General features: G+C 40.8%; 1 pseudogene; it reads right to left on the reverse strand.

Annotated features, from left to right (window-relative positions):
• Window positions 1-23099, reverse strand: part of LOC141917716 (small conductance calcium-activated potassium channel protein 2-like) — a 159213-nt pseudogene that overhangs the window by 61390 nt on the left and 74724 nt on the right.

Raw genomic sequence — 23099 nt, forward strand, 5'->3', positions numbered from 1 at the left:
AGCTGCCTACTGATGAGAAGTAGTGAATAAATTCCTTATTTTGCTTTGCTTGCATGCACGGCTTTTGCTTTCCCTATTAAACTGTCTTTATCTGAGCCCATGGGTTTTCTCACTTTTACCCTTCTGATTCTCTCCCCCATCCCACTGTGAGGGGAGTGAGAAAGTGGCTGTGTGTGCCAGCTGGTGTTAAACCATGACAAAGGTTCAGACTCATACTTCAACAAGTCTAGCGTTCGGGACTAGCATTTTGGTAAGGGCCCACTTTTAATGCTAAGCAAAGAGAAGTGCTTGCAACTCTTTAACTAACGAGTTAAGTTTGGGGGTTGGTTTTGTTGTCTTTTAAAATCTAAGACAAAGATTCATTAGCACTGCCAGAGAAGCCACACTGAAAACAGCATTTGGTCATCAGTTTAAAAATGTGGGACTCTGAGAAACCCTATACTCCTCAAAGCAAATGCCTTGTGCATTTCCACTTGGTTCTTTCTTTGGTAGTTTCCAAAAGCAGTAGCTGCTGTGTGTTCAGAGGAGTTCGAGGTTCATGATGTCCCCCGGGGGTGTCTGAGGGGGTTTCTGGACCCCTGGCATCCTTGGCCTGTGTGTGTGGCAGGGACCATCCGGCAGGCACCAAGTCTTATGAGAGGGGCGGGCGAGGGTTGGGAGGTGCTGGCTGTCCCCGCGGCCTGTTCAAACCGTGGGAAGCCGCATATAACCGGACCCTAGGGAGCACCAGCGACCAGTATTTGCAAACAGGGAGTGGGATCGAGTGCACCCTCAGCAAATTTGCAGACTACACCAAGCTGAGCGGTGCGGTTGACACGCCTGAGGGACAGGATGCCATCCAGAGGGACCTAGACAAGCTCGAGAAGTGGGCCCATGGGAATGTCATGAGGTTCAACAAGGCCAAGTGCAAGGTCCTGCACATGGGTCGAGGCAGTCCCCAGTATCAGTAGAGACTGAGGGATGAATGGATTGAGAGCTGCCCTGTGGAGAAGGACTTGGGGGTACTGGTGGATGAAAAATTGGACATGAGCTGGTAATGTGCACTTGTAGCCCAGAAAGCCAATCATATCCTGGACTTCATCAAAAGAAGCGTGGCCAGCATGTCAAGGGAGGTGATTCTGCCCCTCTAGTTTGCTCTCTGGTGAGACCCCACCTGGAGTACTGCATCTAGCTCTGGAGTCTCCAGTAAAAGAGACATAGACCTGTTAGAACTGGTCCAGAGGAGGTCCACAAAAATGACAGGAGGTCTGGAACACCTCTCCTATGAAGAAAGGCTGAGAGAGTTGAGGTTGTTCAGCCTGGAGAAGAGAAGGCTCCAGGGAAACCTTATAGCGGCCTTCAAAGGGGGCTTCTAAGAAAGATGGGGACAGACTTTTTACCAAGGCCTGTAGTGACAGGACAAGGGGCAATGGTTTTAAACTGAAAGAGGGTAGATTTAGATTAGATATAAGGAAGAAATTATTTACTGTGAGGGTGGTGAGACACTGTAACAGGCTGCCCAGAGAAGTTGTGATGCCCCATCCCTGGAAGTGTTCAAGGTCAGGTTGGACTGGACTTTGAGCAACCTGATCTAGTGAAAGATGTCCCTGCCCATGGTAGGGGAGTTGGACTTGATAATTTTTGAAGGTCCCTTCCAACCCAAACCATTCTCTGATTCTATGAAAATGACAAAAATTAATTGAACAATTTCTGCAACTATATTGAGGTGATATATATACCTGGAGGGTGCTATTGGTGAGAAAGGAAGCAATACAGTGTATCAGTGGCTAGCTGAAAGTCTCCTGGCAGCTTTGGTTTAGCTAGACTGGAAGTGAATTGCAGTGTTTAACACTGTAGTTGGCACAAAAATGTCCTGCTATATTTGCCTGTAGCTGAAAGAAGGTAGCTGCCACATTTCTTTCTCATTTCCCTTGGGACCCACTGAGGGAGTGAGAAGGTCTGCTTTGCAGACATATGGCTCTGGTGGGAAACTTAGCTCTGCACCAGAAAAGGCACAACATTCTTCCTGCTTCTCTGCATAAAATGAAAAGCCTGTATGAATTTTAACAGTTAGACTGTTCATTTGGCTCTCTAGAAGGTGGTCTTACAGATTAACCTTGGCTGGCTGGCAGGTGCCCACCAAGCCACTCTATCACTCCCCCTCCTCAGTGGGACAGGGGGGAGAAAATAAGATGAAAAAGTCATGGGTTGAGACAAAGGCGGTTTAATACAAAAAAAAAGCAAAGGCCACACATGAAAGCAAAGGAAAACAAAAAGATTTATTCTCTACTTCCCATGAGCAGGCAATGACCAGCTGCTTCCTGGGAAGTAGGGCCCCAGTAGGCATAGCGGTTGCTTTGGAAGACAAATGCCTTAACAATGAATGCCCCCTGCTCCTCCTCCTTTCTATTAGCTTTTATTGCTGAGCATGATGTCATATGGTATGGAATATCCCTTTGGTCATTTTGGGTCAGCTGTCCTGGCTATGTCCCCTCCCAACCTCTTGCCCACTCCCAGACTACTGGCCTTTGGGTGAGGGAGAATGTTGGAGAGACAGCTTTAATGCTGTGGGAGCGCTGCTCATCAGTAGCCAAAACACTGTTGTGTGGTCAACACCTTTCTAGCTACAAATACAAAGCACAGCATGATGAGGGCTGCTATGGGGAAAGTGAACTCCATCTCAGCCAGACCCAATACAAGAAAAATAATTAAAAAAAGATCATGCTTGAAGTAAAAAATAACTCTCCAAAACAAGAAATGCAAAAGTTGATGGAAGAATACATCTATGAGACAGACAGAGGCTATGGAAATGGTGCCACATAAATGCATATTTGCATTTGTCATTATTGTTTACTGGGAGAGACGTGTAACATTGCATCACTGAAACAGAGTAGGATGAATAATAGGAGAACTATACCATTTCAGCCAAAAATGTGAGCTAAAACAGTTTTGCATTATTTATACTTTCATATATTCAATATTTTTCTGGCTACTACTGTGTTCAGTGGAGTTTGCCTGTACCACAGCTAGAATTTGGTTCCAACATTTAAACAGCTTCTGATCTCTAATACAGCAGATGAACAGATTCCTTTACTTCTCATTAGTCTGTAAGGCTTTTAGCAATGTTGCAAAAAAAGTAATCATATGAAGAGTATTAAATGTCATATACAAATTATGAAATTGATTAGATACTCCCAGACACAGTAAGGGGTACTGGTGTGGGAGATAAGTGTGAAGTAAACTTTTTTTTAAATAATGCAAGATGAATACTGGGAAAGGCTCCTGTAAGAGCATAGAAAGTAACAGTTTATAAAACAAAGAACACTCTCTTCTACAAGGGAACCTGTAAATGATGGTAGTACTAACTCAGACAAGCCCAAGAACTGAATGCATGATAGCTAGGCTTCTGGAAAACCTTCAATGGTCATAACAACTGAAAAGCCCCATGGAGATCATGACAGTCACAGTGAAATTTTTCCACCTGGCATGCAAAAACTTTTTTCTGAGCAAGGAGGTGAAATTTGATTTCTCTTAACCAGCAGGCAGAACAGCCTATAATGCTGATGATAAACATTAGTTTAATATTTCAGGATGATGGCTACTAAGGATGCTATTGTCCAACAGCTGTCATGGAAAATCATACAACCCAGACAGTGTAAATACAAAAGTTTCATGAAAATACATGTAAAGGTATACAAAAAATTGTTGCATTCAAGTTCAAAGTTATTGCAGATGGAACCAAACAAAGTTACATTTTTTCAAAACAAAAGTTTTTCTATAAATCAGTCAGCTCCAGTCATATTTATGTAGAAAAAAGATATCTTGGGAGAATTTCTGTTTATTCCAGTCAGTAACTGACTGCCTTTGAACTTGATAAAATGCAACTGTAATTTCTAATTAGATCTAAACTGGAAACAATTTATTCCTGTCTTCTGACACTTAAAGATCTTCCCTATTCTATTGGGATGAAATGAAGAGCTTCTGAGGGAGTGTTGTGTTTCATTTTGGTTTTTTTCATTTTGGTTTATTTTATATTTTATTTTATTTTATTTTTTATTTTCTAATTCTAAAAGATGATTACTTCTTCCAGAAGACTTTGTTTATTCAAATAGAGGTAAAACAAAGCCTCTGCTGTTCTCTCACATTCCAGATTACTGCACTAACCACTACTGCCTCAGGGACTGATTGCTCAATCTCTCTGTAGCTACTCAACTTCATTTTAATCACTATATGTTATCTTTTCTTTATTTCAATTAGAAATTTCATCCCAAGAAGCCACAGCCATAAAATAACACAGAAGAAGTAAGTGTTCATGAGAAAAGTTTCCAGTTTGGCAAATTGATGTGCTGGAACAACAATAATAAAGGAGCTAAAGAAATTCTGGCCAGCCCAACTTTTAATTGTTTCAACCCTAATAATCCAAGTATCCTTAACTGTATTCTCCATTTTATGTTTCTGCTTGACAGATTTTCCAGTTAGATTGTTTTGTGTTAGAAGGATTAAACACAAACTGTTCTGAATCCTGAGGTCACTGATGTTTATTATTGAATTCTCAGAATCAAATTTATTCTACCATATATCTGAGAAGTGGACCTGAAATGCTACCAGTCTGCATGAAAAGCTTTTCACATTTTCCTATACTCTCAGGAAGTAAAAACTGAGCTGTGTTCTAGATTTTTGAGATTCTCATCGACAAAACTATTCACCACATTGCTTTGACCTTTTGCCACCAGCCACTAGTAAAGCTAAAAATATTATAGATTCTTGATAAATATGCAAAATGTTCAATGAAAACCTTTAAATGGCAATACAATCTATTATTCTCTTACTGTTATCACAGAAAATTGAGTTGCTTCTATCAGTTCAGTCATACATATCTACCCACAAGGCAGTGTATTAATCATACCTTTTCAGTGCTTTCAGCATAATTCCAAATACATTTTTGTGTTTCATAAACAGTTCTGTGTTTACACAAATAATTACAGAATTAAACAGTGTAAAGAAAAGCTTTCCTAAAAACCCCACAGTTCTAGGCATTTATGACCTTTATGTACATTATCCATAGAAAGTTCTATAAAATAATTTTCACATTTCACTGCTCAAATCTGATGTTTACCTTCTTTTTCTTTTGTTTAGGAATCTTCCCAGAAGATCTTCAGCCAATGTTAGTTCTGAAGTTAGAAACTACTTTTTTCTGTTTTTCTTAAAATCTAGTGACTATTAAATTTCAAAGATGTTATACATCAGATTTTGCTACCAACAGAAATCAGATGTTTCAAAATTATGCTATTCTAGGTACCATGTTCCTTATGCAGACAGCATGTTTCTTTATATTTGTTAAGACCAGGGTGGTCTGAGATGAAACTCCATGAGCAAACAACACAATTTAACCTTATATGAAGAGTTCCCCTTGTCATACAGCATGAACACCTCATTCTTGTGGCTTTTTTAGCACATGTAGGAAAGGATCTGCAATTCTTTTAAACGAAATTCAGACTTCTGCATGGACTTTAAAAATTGCCATAAGAGAAGTTTTAAAATTGTACCTGAGTAATTTTTAATTCAGTATTTAGAATTAAAAAGCGAGTATTCCAAAGGCTAGATTATACACACTGACTGCACTGTGACTGCTCTATTAAGAATTATTCACCTACATGGGTGGGGTTCAGATCCAATAGTTAAAAGATGCTACTTATAAATTTTCCAAAAGAAACATCTAATCTCCTCACCCACCTCTATGATGCAACTTTAAGAATATCCTCATAATTTTTTTTGCTTCTTTGATAGGCTTAATGATCTCTTTGAAATTCATTTCAATGAGAAGCATTTAAGCTGCAATTTCTGCAACAGGGAGGCCAACATGAAAATCCTACAGGATATCTATTTCATCGAAAATAATCTTCATTCAAGCTATATCCATCTACTCTGCATCTTGTGATAAAACAGTTAATTGTAACTCATCCATTTTATCTTACTTCTACTTATTTGTTCCAAATGTAATGATTTTTAATATAGACAAATAAACTTATTCTCATACTAGACCAGGAGCTATTAAATATCCTCCATATTCTTCATATATTTTTAATACTTCATTCATTCATTCAAATTCTTGCCATCCCACAGTCAATAATTTTGCATCTTCCCTTAGCTTCTCATGATTGCCTCTCCTTTTAATTCTACCAATTTCTACTTCCCTTCTTTACATTTTTGTTATCTTCATTATATACTCCTCATAAAGCAAGAAAAAATTGGCAAAACACCCTAAGGCCCTGACTCTATAAAATAGTTAAGCAGGTGAAAATACTATCCATGTATAAGCAGTGCCACTGAAGTTAATAACGTAACAAATACAGTGCTCCACCTGTAGCTGAGCTCAGTCTGTTGACCAGAAACTGAGAGATTTAGCGGGTACGCACTGATAACCACTGCATATTCAGTGGGTAGCCAAAACTCAGACAAGTTGCATGGCCTGGTGAAAATGGTGTGGGTCTCCCCATCTATTCTATATCCTGTTCCGATACAGAAGATGGCACTCATATTTCTATTCATCAATCACTCTCTGCAGGTCTAATTAATACATAGGGAAGGCAGAAGGCACCTTTACTATCCAATTTATCATCTACCTGGTCCATAGTCTGCTAGTCTGCATAGATTGCACAGTCTGAACAGACTGCTTCCTAGTGAAGTCTCATCAGAAAAGCATCGATAGGTGATTTAGAGAGGTCCCCATTTCAGTTCCTCTTGCCAGTATATAAACAGCCTCTGCATTTACCAGTGTACCAACTCTGTACCACACTGTTTCAATATTTTCATCAAAGATTCACATATTTAAGTGCTTTGCAAGATCCCAAATAAATTGTTCAATATGACAGAACACATTCTTTAAATATTTACCTTATTTTTTCAAGAATACAAATGTTTCACAGTTTTCTTTTTTGCTTATTTTAATTTTTCTAACACATAAATTAGACTTCTTTACTGGCTTACTCTTAATTATTCTCAACTGCTTATTTTCTTTTAGTATCACCAGAATAATAGGACATCAAGGGCAACAAGAAAAGCTTCTATAGGTACATCGGTGACCATGGGACCTGGTGAGATCACGGGTCTTGAGGGAACTGGTGGATGAAGTGGCTAAGTCACTATCCATCATATTTGAGAAGTCATGGTGGTCTGGTAAAGTTCCCGCTGACTGGAAAAGGGGAAATATAACCCCCATTTTTAAAAAGGGAAATAAAGAGGACCTGGAGAACTACAGGCCAGTCAGTCTCACCTCTGTGCCTGGCAAAATCATGTAGTGGATTGTAGAATCATAGGATCATAGAATGGTTTGGGTTGGAAGGGACCTTAAAGATCATCTAGTTCAAACCCCCTGTCATGGGCAGGGACACCTTCCACTAGATCAGGTTGCTCAAATCCCCGTCCAACCTGACCTTGAACACTTCCAGGGATGGGGCATCAACAACTTCTCTGGGCAACCTGTTCCAGTGCCTCACCACCCTCACAGTAAAGAATTTCACAGAATCACAGAATCATCTAGGTTGAAAAAGACCTTGAAGATCATCTAGTCCAACCATTAACCTAACACTGACAGTTCTCAACTACACCATATCCTTAAGCGCTATGTCAACCCGACTCTTAAACACCTCCAGGGATGGGGACTCCACCACTGCCCTGGGCAGCCCATTCCAACGCCTAACAACCCATTCTGGAAATAAATGCTTCCTAATATTCAGTCTAAACCTTCCCTGGCGCAACTTGAGGCCGTTACCTCTTGTCCTATCGCTTGGTACTTGGTTAAAGAGACTCATCCCCATCTCTCTGCAACGTCCTTTCAGGTAGTTGTAGAGGGTGATGAGGTCTCCCCTCAGCCTCCTCTTCTCCAGACTAAACAACCCCAGTTCCCTCAGCCGCTCCTCGTACGACATGTGCTCCAGACCCTTCACCAGCTTCGTTGCCCTTCTCTGGACATGCTTGAGTAATTCAATGTCCTTTTTGTAGTGAGGGGCCCAAAACTGAACACAGTCATCGAGGTGCGGCCTCACCAGTGCCGAGTACAGGGGTAAGATCACTTCCCTGTTCCAGCTGGCCACGCTATTTCTGATGCAAGCCAGGATACCATTGGCCTTCTTGGCCACCTGGGCACACTGCTGGCTCATGTTCAGCTGGCTGTCAATCAACACCCCCAGGTCCCTCTCTGACTGGCAGCTCTCTAGCCACTCCTCCCCAAGCCTATAGCGCTGCTGGGGGTTGTTGTGGCCGAAGTGCAGAACCCAATTTCTTCCTTATATCTAATCTAAAACTACCCTCTTTCAGTTTAAAACCGTTATCCCTTGTCCTATCACTACACTCCCTCATAAAGAGTCCCTCCCCATCTTTCCTGTAGGTCCCCTTTAAGTACTGAAAGGCTGCAGTAAGGTCTCCCTGGAGCCTTCTCTTCTCTAGGCTGAACAACCCCAACTCTCTCAGCCTGTCCTCATAGGGGAGGTGCTCCAGCTCCCCGATCATCTTTGTGGCCCTCCTCTGGACTTGTTCCAACAGGTCTATGTCCTTCTTATATGTCTCACCTCTGTGCCCGGCAAGATCCTCCTGAAAACTATGCTAGGGCACATGGAAAATAATATATTTTTTAACAGGTGCCTTATCCCAAAGGAAAAATTCAGTGGTATGGGGTACTGATCACAGTAATCTACTTGCTACTTTTAATGCTAGGGTATTAAATTTTTCCTCTTAAAATCAAATCTTTTCCACTGTAAACATTAATTAGTTACTGTACAAGTTTCAGAAGAGTAGCTGTTTTTAAAGAATTATATTTAAGAGCTATGAACTTTCTGGTCTTGGAGTTTAGTCTGGAGGATATGTTCATTAATATGTTCACTGTTTCACACTTCATATCTTTCAGATCCTTTTCCAAAAAAAAAAAAGCAGTAATTTCAACATCCAAATTATTCACATTGCTTCATTTTCTTCTCAAAGATGACAGCTTGCGAAAGCCATATTGTTGATGTCCTTTAAAATTTAATTAGACATCAGGTTTTCATTACTGTTTTAACTACCATCACACACTAACTACCTGACCCCTTTTTTGTTAAAAATGCTTTCTGTCTGGATGTATTTATCCCAAACTCATCATGTGATCCTCACTATGTAAGTACTACTGAGTGTTTGGATCCTTAGTGTTTCAAACACAGCTGCAGAATTTTTAATCATAAAAAACAAAGACAAGAAGGTGAATATCATTTGTACCTTTTACAAACCTAAATTTCAAAGGAATCTTGTTTCAGTTGTGAAAAAGAAATGCTATATGTGTAATCAGTATATATTAACCAGTATTGTAGCTTTTCACTGAAGCAATAGAAACAGCTGCTGTAAATAATTTTACATCTGATTCCAAATGGTGCTGTCATAAGTAAAATGATAAATACAGCTTAGAATTTCATCTTCCATGTGGTTCATTCATGAGTGCATAGAAAAAACTTGCAATAATCTGTAGACTGTTTCTGTTATTTTATTTTTACCTTTTTTTATCATAAAATTGTACAGCCTGCCCAGAACCATTAAAATTTTAAGATCAGTCCAGATGCTTCTGTCATTTGCATCAGTATAAACCCAATAGCAGTATGAAACCCATGGATTATTAGTATCAGTACTAACATTTTCATTGCAGTTCTGCAGGGCTTGGAAACTCTAAGATTTCTATTACAGTAATTTTTTTTCATACTGAAAATGCCAAGAATGCTGAACCTAGAATTTAGCTATTGTCAAGAGATCTGTTGTCAAGGATGTAGTCAGACATGATAATAGGGAGGGATAATGATCTAATATTTGCATCTTGAAGCATTTGCTTCTTATTTCTGAACAGTGTCTGGGAAGAAGGAAAGCATTATAACAGTGTTCTGTACTTGTTCTGCACATCCCTGTGGCAATATATGCTGCATGTTCTCTTCTTTTCCTAATGACTTTATTGCCACTTTTTATTCTAGCTGGCATCAAAATTCAGCTCAGAATGAAGAACAAAGACAAATACCCCAGAAGACAGCAGATATGAGTTTAGTCAACAGCCTTTAGAAAAGTCTTCTGAGTCATTCCTGTGCTTTCCATCTGTATTTTCACCAGATTGCAAATGCTGTATTTAAAGAGATATGCATTTGACACTACCAAAATTAACTGGAAGTCTTTCAGATGTTAAAAAATAAAAAAGAAGCATTTGGAAAAAAAGTCTTCAAACTACAAAAATGCATTGATCTATTTTAGTCTCTGAACATAAAATACATACTTTTATAAACAACAGATTTACTAAAACACCTGCTCAAAAAGGGAAACTTCTTTTTAGCCATAATCCCGATATACATGTGTCCTGGTTTAACCAGGATAGGGTTAAGTTTCCCCAGCAGTGGGGGGGAGCTCTAGCCGGGTTATTCAGATACCATGTGGAAGTCACATCCTGGCAGGTCACATTTTTCCTGGCGCAGAGCGCGGTGCACTCGTGGTTTTGTACATTGTGCTTCTCACTGCTGTATTTGGTAGCTATTTTGCTCTGTTCATTGCTATCACTATTACTGTTATTGTTATTGTTGCTGTTTGTTGTGTTGCTATTGCATTGTTGTATTAAACCTTTCCTTATTTCAGTCTTGGGGCTTTGTATTTTCACTCCCTTTGTGGGGGAGGGGCAGCGGCCGCGTGGTCTCAGACCCCGGCAGGGGCTAAACCACCACAACATGTTTTAATAGAAGGTAGATATTGAAGCTGCATTACTTTTATGATCAATGGATCTTACTGTCATCTATATTATATATGATGCCCATCCTGAACTTCTCACTCACAGGGAAATTTACACAGGAGCTTGATACAAATAAAAGTGGCAGGATCAGGAGCTTTTTTACTTCTAATTTACTGTAAATATGCAGAAATTTCCATTATAATTTATTGCCCTACTCCCTACCTAACTTGGACCAAATGCTACAATACAAAAAAAATTGATATTAGATATGAAGTACAGCTAATAAATATGTACTAAATATGTATGGTCTAACAACTAAATCGATGGTAACAAAAACTCTCATAATGAAAACTGCGCTACATAAATCCACTTAAAGCAATGGGAAACTATGAACCATATGTTATTAGACTTATAAGAAACAATGTAGAAAACTATGCACAAGCAAAATGCTTTAGGAGACTAGCCACCATTGCAGTTCTACACATGCAAGTAACTTCATTAAGAAGCAAATATCAGAGCTGTAGGTTTGCTATTAGAACTGATCCAATTACATATGTTCAAAGACAGTCAAGAAGATGTGATATCCTAACATTTAATCAAAGACCTATTGAAATTTTGAAGCTGAGAATGGCATCAGGGTGGAATTATTTCTCTATTTTCTTACACAGCTCTTAATTCTACCTACAGAGGATGAAAGCCTTCCATTCCATTACCATGGAATGAGAGACCATGGAATGGTGCAAGTAAGCCTATATACTTTAAAAGTTATCAAATAAATATTTCTGTTATGACTACCATGAATTTGGGGATTAATTCGAACAAACAATGTCATATCTAGTGAATAACTTCTGAAACACTCACCATAATTCCAGTGAGTAAACAGACTCCTTTCCCACAGTATGTATTAGGTACCATGTCACCATATCCAATGGATAAAAACGTTATTGAAATCAACCACATTGCTCCAAGGAAGTTGCTCGTAACATCCTGTTGATCATGGTACCTGAAAAGAAAAAGAAAACAACTGCTTTATAATGAGAAGCTCTGTTAAATTTTTGTGCTGTCAGAAAGAAATCTCACTAACTGGTGTGTGGTGGATCAACCTTGGCTAACAGCCAAACACCCACCCAGCTGCTCCTACTCAGCAAGATGAGGGGGGGACAAAATAGGTTTGTGTGATGAGAAACAAAAATAAAAACTAAAATAACTCCTCTCCCCAAACTCCCCATTTCCCAGGCTCAATTTCACTCCTTCACTCCTGATTCTTCTACCTGTCCCCCCAAGCATCGCAGAGGAGATGGGGATTATGGTCAGTATATATGTACTAGGCCTGGCTAGGATAGAATTAAGTTTCTTCAAAGCAGCTCATAAAGTGCTGTGTTTTGGATTTTTTACCAAAACAGTACTTATATTACACTAATATTCTAGCTATTGCTGAACAGTGTTTGCACAGCATCAAGCTTTCTCTGTTTCTCACTCTGTCCTCCCAGTGAATAGATTGGGGGAGGAAGGGTTGTGCAATAGGCTGAGAGGGGACACAACTGGGAAGATGACCCGAACTATCCAAAGAGCTATTCCATATCATACAATGTCATGCTCAGCAAGAAGAGGGAAAAGAAGAGGCTTTAGGGGGTTGGCCATTTTTTGCTCGGGAACTGGCTGGGCATTGGTCTACCCATGAGAGGTGGTGAGTGATTACTTTGTATCACTTGCTTTGGTTTCTTCCCTCTTCTTCCACTTATCATTCACTTACTAATTGTTTGTTTGCTTGTTTTATCTTCTTGACCATCAAGTTTTCTTGTTTTCTTGGTTTTATTCCTTTCCTCTTCCCCTGTCTCACGGGGGGGGGGGGGGGGGGGGGGGGGGGGGGGGGCAGGAAGTGAGCAAGCAACTGTGTGGTGCTTATCTCTCTACCGTGGTTAACCCACAACAACATAACAGTTCCTCTCTGTCACTTCTTCCTTCTCACACTTTTCCCCTGCTCCAGTGTGTGACTTCTCCATTGGCTGCAGGGTAACCTCTGCTCTGGTGACTGGAGCACCTTCTCTCTCTCCTTCTTCTCTGACCTTGGTGTTTGCACTACTGTTCATCACTCCTTTTTCTCTTCTCCTCTGCCTGTGCAGTGTTTTCTGTCCTTTCTTAAATATGTTTTCACACAGGCACCACCAACTTTGCTGATTGGCTCAGCTTTGGTCTGCAGTGTGTCCATTGCCAAGCCAGCTGGAACTGGCTGTGTCCAGCATAGATGCCACCCCTGCAGTCCCCCTCATTCCCAAAACCTTGCCATATATGCCCACTACACTGGTGATAAAGCTATTCTTGTAATCTACGGTTATTTTTTTAAAAAGCACTTATAAGTTATAATATAAAACTCAAATACAATGACATCGACAGTAAAGAAACAGAAGATACAACAATAGCACAAGTAGTACAGATATTTGTGATAGACAGTAAACTGTTTGTTCATCAAATTCCATTGAAGATACTGGGAGCTCGTGACATGTTATTCCATAAACTATGTTGGCCTAAGCTTAATCTTAACTATTACACTGTGTAACGACTAACTGACTGTAAGTGCTTATCTAAGTTGAAATGCTGAAGCAAGGACTCCTACTAGGCAAAAGACTGAAAAGAGGGAGAAAGGGAAGAAGGACAAAGGGGAGAAAGACAAAGGGAAGAAGAAGAAGAAAAAAAAAGGGGGTAGTGTCTATATTCTGTAAGATATAAACAAAGACTTTGTGAGCCACTCTCAGGAAAGTAGGAAGTACGAGAAGCTGGTGATGTGAGGAAGACCCGGATGGAGCGACCCCCTAGCTGCAAAGTGCGCAGACGCAGGATACACCTCTCAGAGAGACCCGATAACGGAAGGCGGAGGATATAAAAAAGACGGACCCTCGGGAAGTGAGTGCGCGCCGTTGGTGGAGCAGGGACTCCCCGGCCGCCCAGCGCTGTTTTGCTTATTGCCACTTGCTAAAATAAATAATTGAAATTTAATTTGTCCTAACTTGCATCATTTTGGCAAGATAGTCTATAACAAAATTGGTGCCGTGACTCGGATAGAGGCAATCTGGTGGGAAGCCCCATACGGGGAGGCGCGCCCCGCTGAGTTCAGCGGCCCCGGCTGAGTGCTATCACATCACGCCCTCTACCGACGAACTCCAAAACTCGGCAACAAGCAAAAAAAAAAAAAAAATACCGGTAACCCCGTAATCTTTGTGCACGAAGCCCCGGACGAAGACGCAGGGTTGCGTGAGTATAGGCCGGTTACCGTTCGGTTGGGGTTGGGTTTCCCGGAGCGTGGTGTGTGAGACGCCCAGCAGGGCGAAGCGAGTGCGGACCCCTCGGTAGTGCAGTTCCCATATCCCGCGAGGGACTGGGTCACGAAAAGGGGGAAAAACGAATTGTGTGAGTGTGTGAAGGCGCTCCGGAAGATGGGACAGAAGAAAAGCAAGCCTTCTGATCCCATGGGTGATTTGGGACCCGAGGTGAGGTACCCCCAAATACCACCAGATAGCCCTTTAGGCTTGATGTTAAACCATTGGGAAGATTACCCCTCTAGGCGGGGTAAGGACAAAGCAAAAATGATTTATTATTGTATGGAAGTTTGGGGAGGGAAACAAATCAGAGGCGATCATCTCTATTGGCCTGTTTTTGGGTCCTTTGAAGAATGGGTCTGCCAAGCCCTAAACATTTATGTCAACTCAAGGGAACCCTTTAATTTAGAGGAGAGTGAATATGCACAGGTATGGATAGCATCAGATACCCGAATAAATCTATATCCTCTAAAAGAAAAAGTTAAGAAAAAGAAGGTACGTGATGAGGACGAACCTCTCACCTCTCCTCCTCCTTACATACCTCCACCCCCACCTCCGGCGCCTTCACCTCCTCCGACTGCGCCGGAGGACCCAGAGAATTCAGACTCCCCACCTGAATCCCCGAAAGAACCGAGACGAATAACCCGTAGTCAAACTAGAATGGGGTGGGGTGATAGTGGCTTGTACCCCCTAAGGGAGGTTGCGATGGGGGGACCCCAGCCTGGCATGGGATATGTGACTGTCCCTCTTAATTCAGGGGACGTCAGAGAATTTAAAAAAGAGATGGGGAATCTATTGGAGGATCCCTTAGGTGTGGCGGAGCGGGTGGATCAGTTTTTAGGACCAAACATCTATACCTGGGATGAAATACAAGCCATAATGGCTATACTATTCACTGTTGAAGAAAGGGATATGATCAGGAGAGCAGGAATGAGAATTTGGGATCAACAGCATCAGCAAGGTCCGGCAGCAGATGTAAAATGGCCTCTAAATCGACCTAATTGGAATAATCAAAATGAAATCGATAGAGGTCATATGCAAGACCTGAGGACGATTGTAATCCAGGGTATAAGGGAATCAGTCCCTAGAGGACAAAATATAAACAAAGCCTTTAGTGAACATCAGAAAAAGGATGAAACTCCTACTGAGTGGTTAGAGAGACTGAGGAAAAATCTTCAGCTTTACTCAGGACTAGACCCTAATACCCCAGTGGGACAGGCATTGTTAAAGACACAATTTGTGGCAAAAGCATGGATAGATATTAGAAAGAAACTAGAAAAAATAGAAGATTGGCAGGATCGGGGGTTGGATGAATTACTGAGAGAAGCACAGAAAGTCTATGTCCGAAGGGAGGACGAAACTCAAAAGAAACATACCAGAATGATGGTAGCTGCGATAAGGGAAGGACAGAGAGTGAACAGTGCTGGGAGAAAACAAGAAGGTCAAAGAACAGGCTATAGATTAAAGGAACCGGAGAGAGAGAGAGAAAAAGGGAGTATTGTCTGCTTTTATTGCGGAAGAAAAGGTCACACAAAGAAGAGCTGCAGAAGGAGAATGATGGATGAGAGAATGTTTAAAGAAGATTAGGGGTGTCAGGGGCTCTATTTGCTGGGGACCCGAGAACGAACTGAGCCCTTGATAAAGTTAAAAGTAGGTCCTCAGCAACAGGAGGTAGAATTTTTAGTAGATTCAGGAGCGGAGAGATCTACTGTTCAATCATTGCCCCAAGGATGTAAGATTTCATCAGAAAAAGTACAAGTAGTTGGGGCGAAAGGAAAACCATTCGGAGTACCGGTAATTAAAGATGTACTCCTTGAAACAAATTCTAAAGTGGGGGTGGGATCCTTATTGTTAGTACCTGAGGCAGATTATAACCTACTGGGGAGAGATCTAATGATTGAATTAGGAATTAGTTTGGAAGTAACAGAACACAAACTTGAAATCAAACTATGCCCCCTACGGGTTGAAGATGAGACTAAAATCAACCCTGAAGTGTGGTACACTCCGGATACGGTGGGAAAACTGAATGTTGAACCTTTTATGGTAACCATCCGGGATCCTGAAGTACCGGTGAGGATTAAGCAATATCCCATACCTCTGGAGGGAAGGCAAGGATTAAAACCAGAAATTCAGAGAGTAATAAAGCAGGGATTATTGGAACCCTGCATGTCCCCTTTTAATACTCCCATTTTACCTGTCAAGAAGGCGGATGGGGGGTACAGATTAGTCCATGACCTAAGGGAAATTAACAAAAGGACTGTAACTAGATTCCCTGTAGTAGCTAACCCACACACTCTCTTAAGTCAATTAGGCCCGAACGACCGGTGGTACAGTGTAATAGACTTGAAGGACGCTTTCTGGGCATGTCCCTTAAAAGAGGAGTGTAGAAACTATTTTGCTTTTGAGTGGGAGGACCCAGACACCCACAGGAAAACTCAACTCCGGTGGACAGTCCTACCCCAAGGTTTCACTGAATCCCCAAACCTGTTTGGGCAAGCTTTAGAACAAATTTTGCAGGATTACCAGATAGGAGATACCCTTACCCTAGTCCAGTATGTAGATGATCTTTTAATAGCAGGGGAGGATGAGGAAAGGGTTCGGGAAGAAAGCATCAAGTTGTTAAATTTCCTGAGCTTAAAGGGACTGAAAGTGTCAAAATCCAAATTGCAATTTGTTGAAAAGGAAGTTAAATATCTAGGGCATCGATTAAGTCAAGGAACTAAGAAATTGGATCCAGAAAGGGTGAAAGGGATACTTTCCCTACCAAGTCCAAAAACTAAAAAACAAGTCCGGCAGCTATTAGGGCTATTTGGATATTGTAAGCAGTGGATCGAAGGGTATAGTGGAAAAGTAAAGTTTTTATACACCAAAATAACTAAAAATGGATTATTAAAATGGACTCAGGAAGATGATCAACGGTTAAAAGAACTAAAAACTGAATTAGTAAATGCTCCTGTTCTGAGCTTGCCCGACCTGAAAAGACCCTTTTTCTTATTTGTCAACACAGAGGAAGGAACTGCATTTGGAGTATTAGCCCAGGAATGGGCAGGAAAAAAGAAACCAGTAGCATATATCTCAAAATTACTGGACCCCGTAAGTCGGGGATGGCCTACATGCCTACAAGTTGTGGTGGCAGCTGCTTTGTTAGTTGAGGAAGCGCATAAAATAACTTTTGGTAGTGAATTAAGGGTACTATCACCCCATAATATTAGAGGTGTGTTACAGCAAAAAGCAGAAAAATGGATAACCGATGCTAGACTAGTAAAATATGAGGCAATCCTCATTACGTCCCCCCACCTGACCCTTGAAACAACATCGTTACAAAATCCAGCCCAATTTTTGTATGGAGAACCTAGTCAAGATCTTTTTCATGATTGCCTCCGTAACATCGAAGAGCAGACTAAGATAAGACCAGATTTGGAAGAGGAGGAATTAGGGAAAGGAGAAAAATTATTTGTAGATGGATCCTCTCGAGTGGTAGAAGGGAAAAGAAAATCAGGGTATGCCATAATTGATGGAAAAACTTTTAAGGTGATAGAATCAGGACCCTTGAGTCCCAGCTGGTCAGCACAGGCATGTGAATTATATGCAGTATTAAAGACTTTACAATTACTAAATGGAAAAGTGGGAACTATATACACTGATTCTAGATATGCCTTCGGAATAGTACATACCTTTGGGAAAATATGGGAAGAAAGAGGTTTAATCAATTCTCGGGGGAAGAGCCTAGTACATCAGGAGTTAATATCACAAATTTTGCAAGCTATACGAGGACCCAGCGAAATTGCGGTAATACACGTAAAAAGACACCAGAGGGGGCTAAATCCTTTAGTACGGGGGAATAACCTTACTGATCAAGAGGTAAAGAGAGCAGCGCTATCAGCACTGGACTTGGATGATCCGATAGAGGACAGAAAGCGGTGTGTTAATTGTGGAGATAATTACCTCCCCTGTTATGGTTGCTGGAAAGAATACGGAGTAGATGACATAGAATGTGTATGTGAAAGACCAGGGTTTAAGTGGTGCTTTTTCCATGGAAAATCCTATGAACTTTTAAGTTTTACTGTTCAAGAACAAGCAAAATTAAATCAAATGGGGATTAAACAGAAAGCTAATGGAAAATGGGAACTCCCGGACGGCCGAGAAGTTCTCCCAAAACCCATAGCTACCAAGATAATGCAGCAATTCCATAAAAACACTCATTGGGGAACTCAGGCATTAGTGGATCAATTTGCAACTAAATACATGTGCATTGGGATATATGATATAGCCAAACGAGTGATAGGAGAATGTCTCGTTTGTCAAAAAGTAAATAAACATCAAATAAGAAAACGAGTATATGGGGGGCGAGAATTGACTCATAGACCTTTTGCAAGAATACAAATAGACTTTACTGAATTACCAAAGATGGGGAGGTATAAATACCTATTAGTAATTATAGATCATTTAACTCAATTCGTAGAAGCCTTTCCCACAGCCCGAGCCACAGCTCACACAGTAACAAGGATATTACTTGAAGAAATTATACCTCGGTATGGAGCAATAGAAGCAATAGACTCAGATAGAGGTCCACACTTTGTATCCAGAGTAGCCAAAGAGACTTTGGCTGCCCTGGGTACACAGTGGCAATACCATACTCCGTGGCACCCGCAGAGCTCAGGGAAAGTTGAACGTATGAACGGAGAAATAAAAAAACAACTTACCAAACTAATGTTAGAAACTAAAATGTCATGGGTAAAGTGTCTCCCTTTAGCCTTGTTAAATATCAGAACTCAACCCCGAACTGATGTAGGCATTTCTCCCTTTGAAATGCTATATGGGATGCCCTATGATTTAGAAATGCCACCGGATCACCCCCAACTTGAAGAATTAAAGATAAAGTCCTACCTGATACAGCTAATGGCAAGGAGAAAACAACTACAGACTCGGGGGATGGTAGTACAAAGACCTCCATTAGATGTGGCCATGCATCAAATCCAACCAGGAGATAAAGTACTAATCAAATCATGGAAAGAATCTTCTTTGACCCCCCGTTGGGAAGGACCCTATGTTGCTCTTATCACTACAGAAACTGCTGTTCGGACTGCTGAGAAGGGGTGGACACACGCAAGCCGAGTAAAAGGACCTATACAGGATCCGGCCTGGAAAGTGACCAGCCCTCCTGGGGATCTACGAGTCACCCTTCGGAAAACCTGAAAGAACTCTCTACACATTGTGAGATAAGAACCTACGAAGGACTCGATGAGTGAGACCCTGATATTTTTGTCCAATTGAAACTTATATTTGTTTTCCTTTTATATGCATAAAGTGTAAAGTGTAATGTATGTAAAGAAGGCTGGGGGATTCATAATGCACATGGAATAAATCTTCGGTCTAGTTGTAATCAGTGTTATTAACGAGAACAGCGATTAACTAATCAGGCCCTAAAACTGGAGATTCTAAAACTTGGTAGAAAATATTTACTAAAGAGAGTGCACTCACTCTAATTGGCCTACTCAATAACACTCTCAGATCCTAAGGGTGATCTGTAGAAAGCACATCCTCTGGGTCCCCTGTCGTGAACCCGAGGTCAAAGATAAAAACTGGGAGACCTATGTGTCCCGGAGTAGAGGCAAACGTACCCCTGAAGAATACGGCTGCTGCCGAGAAGATGGAACACCCTGCTGCTCTAAGCAACAGAGTAGGCAGAGGAGGCAGAGACGTATCAAAGTGGGGAAAACTTTACTGCCCTACTCTGAAGAAAAAAAGACCTCTGAGGGAGAAGGGCCAGACGAGAGTGTCAGACACCCCGATACAAAAGAGACTAAGAAAAAATATGCAAATCTATAGAATCCCGTCAACCTTCTATTGGAGCTATTGGATAGTCTGGCTAGGTGTATTAGCTACAATGAATACACTACCAGGATGGGCTAGAACGACTAACCAATCCCACCAACCTTTTGAACATACCCTAACTAATCAAATTATATGGCCTTGGACAGATGCTTATTATGGACATACAGGAAGTATGGATGCAGATTTGTATGGGACAGAGTTAGCAACTGCCATACTAAGCAATAACCTAACACTCCAAACATATAAATGGGAGAATTCATCCCATACCTGGACAGCTAAAAAAGGAGATGAGATACAGATAGGCTGCAGAGTATTCAATGTAAATGTGATAATAAGTCGGCACCCTTTAATTCAAACCGTCCGTCAGCCCCCTTTTACTCAAATCGTTATCAGAGACAAAACGGAATCTAAAATAACTCAAACCCGTTGTGAGTCGGAAGCCTGTTGGTATGCATTTACTGCAACCCAACCAGTGTCCATAGTTTGTTTGGGAGGGACCAGGTCAGGGGATCAAGCTATATCTTTCCGATTTCCATTGAATATACAGGAGGAAACTACAACAACCACAACCCACGCTCCCAAAGAGACTACTCAGACTACTCATACTGTTCCAACACAACCAACAGTCGTGCTTAGCCCAAGAATTTTTAAAATTGGACCATATGCAATTAGAAATACAGGTAAACAACAAATGCTGTTTAACCCGGCGTGGTCTCTCAAACAAGTTAAATTGTTAATGCAAAATAATGTTTCAAATATTCAGCCAGCATGTTCACCTTTCCTAAAGACTTCTTACGAGGGATGGACAACCTGGCTGCAAAAACAAACTCCTCACACAAAAAGAACGCAGAGAGACTTAACCGGTGCTTTGGGAACAGGATTAGGAGTTTTAAATAGTATTGATTCGGAGGTGATAATGAACAAATTGGCTACCTCAATTAGTGATTTAACTAATATACAAAGGCCTTTGCGATCTTCCTTATTGACTTTGGGGGCTAACCAGTGGCTGTTGTCAAATATATTACCAAAAGGGGAAAAGGTAAATATAAAGGATCATGAATTGATTACAGATGCACTCAGTGTGCTCCAAAATAACCTCTCTTTAGCTCTCAGCTGCATCCAGGCTCAAATATGGATGCAGTCGATAGCTGCCTCAATTATAAGAGAAGGTGAAGAAGGTATTCTTCCTACTGAAATTCGAAGAATAATTTGGGACAGTGCTACTAATTTTGAAAAGAAACTCCAATCCTGGTGGAACCTGGTAAACTTTACCTATGACCCCATCACAAACACAGCTACTACCTTTATACTCACTATTTACAATGCCACCATATACCAAATTTATCCTATCATTGCATTAGGACTGAATCACAACGGAACCATACTCTATCCTTCTGAGCATAGAGTATGGGCCCGAAAGGTAAACGAAAAATGGCAAACTGTCAATCTAGAGTCCTGCATTGTACGGGAACAACAAGGATTCATTTGTGAAGGCAATGCAATTGAAGCACAAGATATTTGTTTAGATACCGAACAAAATATTTGTCACTTTGAGGTCCATCCCAATGAAAATCCTAAAACAGTACTTATATATATTGGCGAAGGTTGTGTATATTTGAGGACGGTTTGTGAATTCTTAACCGTAGACAAGATCATAATAGAGACAAAAAATTATTCAAATCTCTGTGTTTGCAACTTCACAAAGGTAATCGGATGTGACTTTTCCTATTTAGCCCCGGTCACGTCTTACCAACTCCTGCAATCCAATTATACATTAATACATAATCTACAACCTACACCCATTGGAATGAACCTCACTTTGGTTAAGCAGTTACTTCAACACAAAGACTTAGTTAGAATTTTAGAGAAAGTTAGAGAAAACGGACAGAAAACTCTAATAACTGTTCATCACAATGTGGAAGAAATACACCGAGTCTTGGAAAGAGCAAAAAAGAATGCAGAACATAACTGGTGGGACACCCTTTTTGGATGGTCACCTACTGCTACATGCATCTTGAACAAGTTGTGTCACCCCATTGTGGTTCTCTTGATATTAATCTTAATCAGTTTGACTTTGTCAATAATATTATATGTCATAACTTGGAGAATGATGCAACGGGTAACATATCTAATGTCTGTCACCCGTCCAATACTCATTAAAGCCAAAAACAATCAATTAGATGATGACTTTAAATTGAAAAAAACTCTCCTGTTAAGTCAACAAGAATTGCAACGATTTGATGAACAAAATGATAAAAAAAAAAAGGGGGGATTGTGATAGACAGTAAACTGTTTGTTCATCAAATTCCATTGAAGATACTGGGAGCTCGTGACATGTTATTCCATAAACTATGTTGGCCTAAGCTTAATCTTAACTATTACACTGTGTAACGACTAACTGACTGTAAGTGCTTATCTAAGTTGAAATGCTGAAGCAAGGACTCCTACTAGGCAAAAGACTGAAAAGAGGGAGAAAGGGAAGAAGGACAAAGGGGAGAAAGACAAAGGGAAGAAGAAGAAGAAAAAAAAAGGGAGTAGTGTCTATATTCTGTAAGATATAAACAAAGACTTTGTGAGCCACTCTCAGGAAAATAGGAAATACGAGAAGCTGGTGATGTGAGGAAGACCCGGATGGAGCGACCCCCTAGCTGCAAAGTGCGCAGACGCAGGATACACCTCTCAGAGAGACCCGATAACGGAAGGCGGAGGATATAAAAAAGACGGACCCTCGGGAAGTGGGTGCGCGCCGTTGGTGGAGCAGGGACTCCCCGGCCGCCCAGCGCTGTTTTGCTTATTGCCACTTACTAAAATAAATAATTGAAATTTAATTTGTCCTAACTTGCATCATTTTGGCAAGATAGTCTATAACAATATTCATGCCATTTTATATCTTAGTATTCTGTTATCACTATTAAAATAGCAGAAACCTCTTGTTTTATAAGACAATCTTTCATAGGGAGTACAAGTCCTGTTGATCCTCTGCAGTTGTATAAGACATCAGTCTACTATAGTTGCTCCAGTCTGAAGCATATATGGAAGACAGAAATAGATGTGTGGACAAGCAGAAAGCAGAGCAGATCTCTATCTCCTTGGCCTAAATTTAAGTCTGTAATCAGTAATCTAATAATGAACTGTCATGTGAATGCTGAATTAAACAATCTAGGATCTTCCCTCTTCTTCAGCATGTTTAAGATAAATAGAACTGTATGCCACTGTATTCCTCATCATCACAAGATCTTCACCTTAAAAAT

This window comes from Strix aluco, chromosome W, assembly GCF_031877795.1.
Source record: "Strix aluco isolate bStrAlu1 chromosome W, bStrAlu1.hap1, whole genome shotgun sequence".
In the NCBI taxonomy this organism is placed as follows: Eukaryota; Metazoa; Chordata; class Aves; order Strigiformes; family Strigidae; genus Strix; species Strix aluco.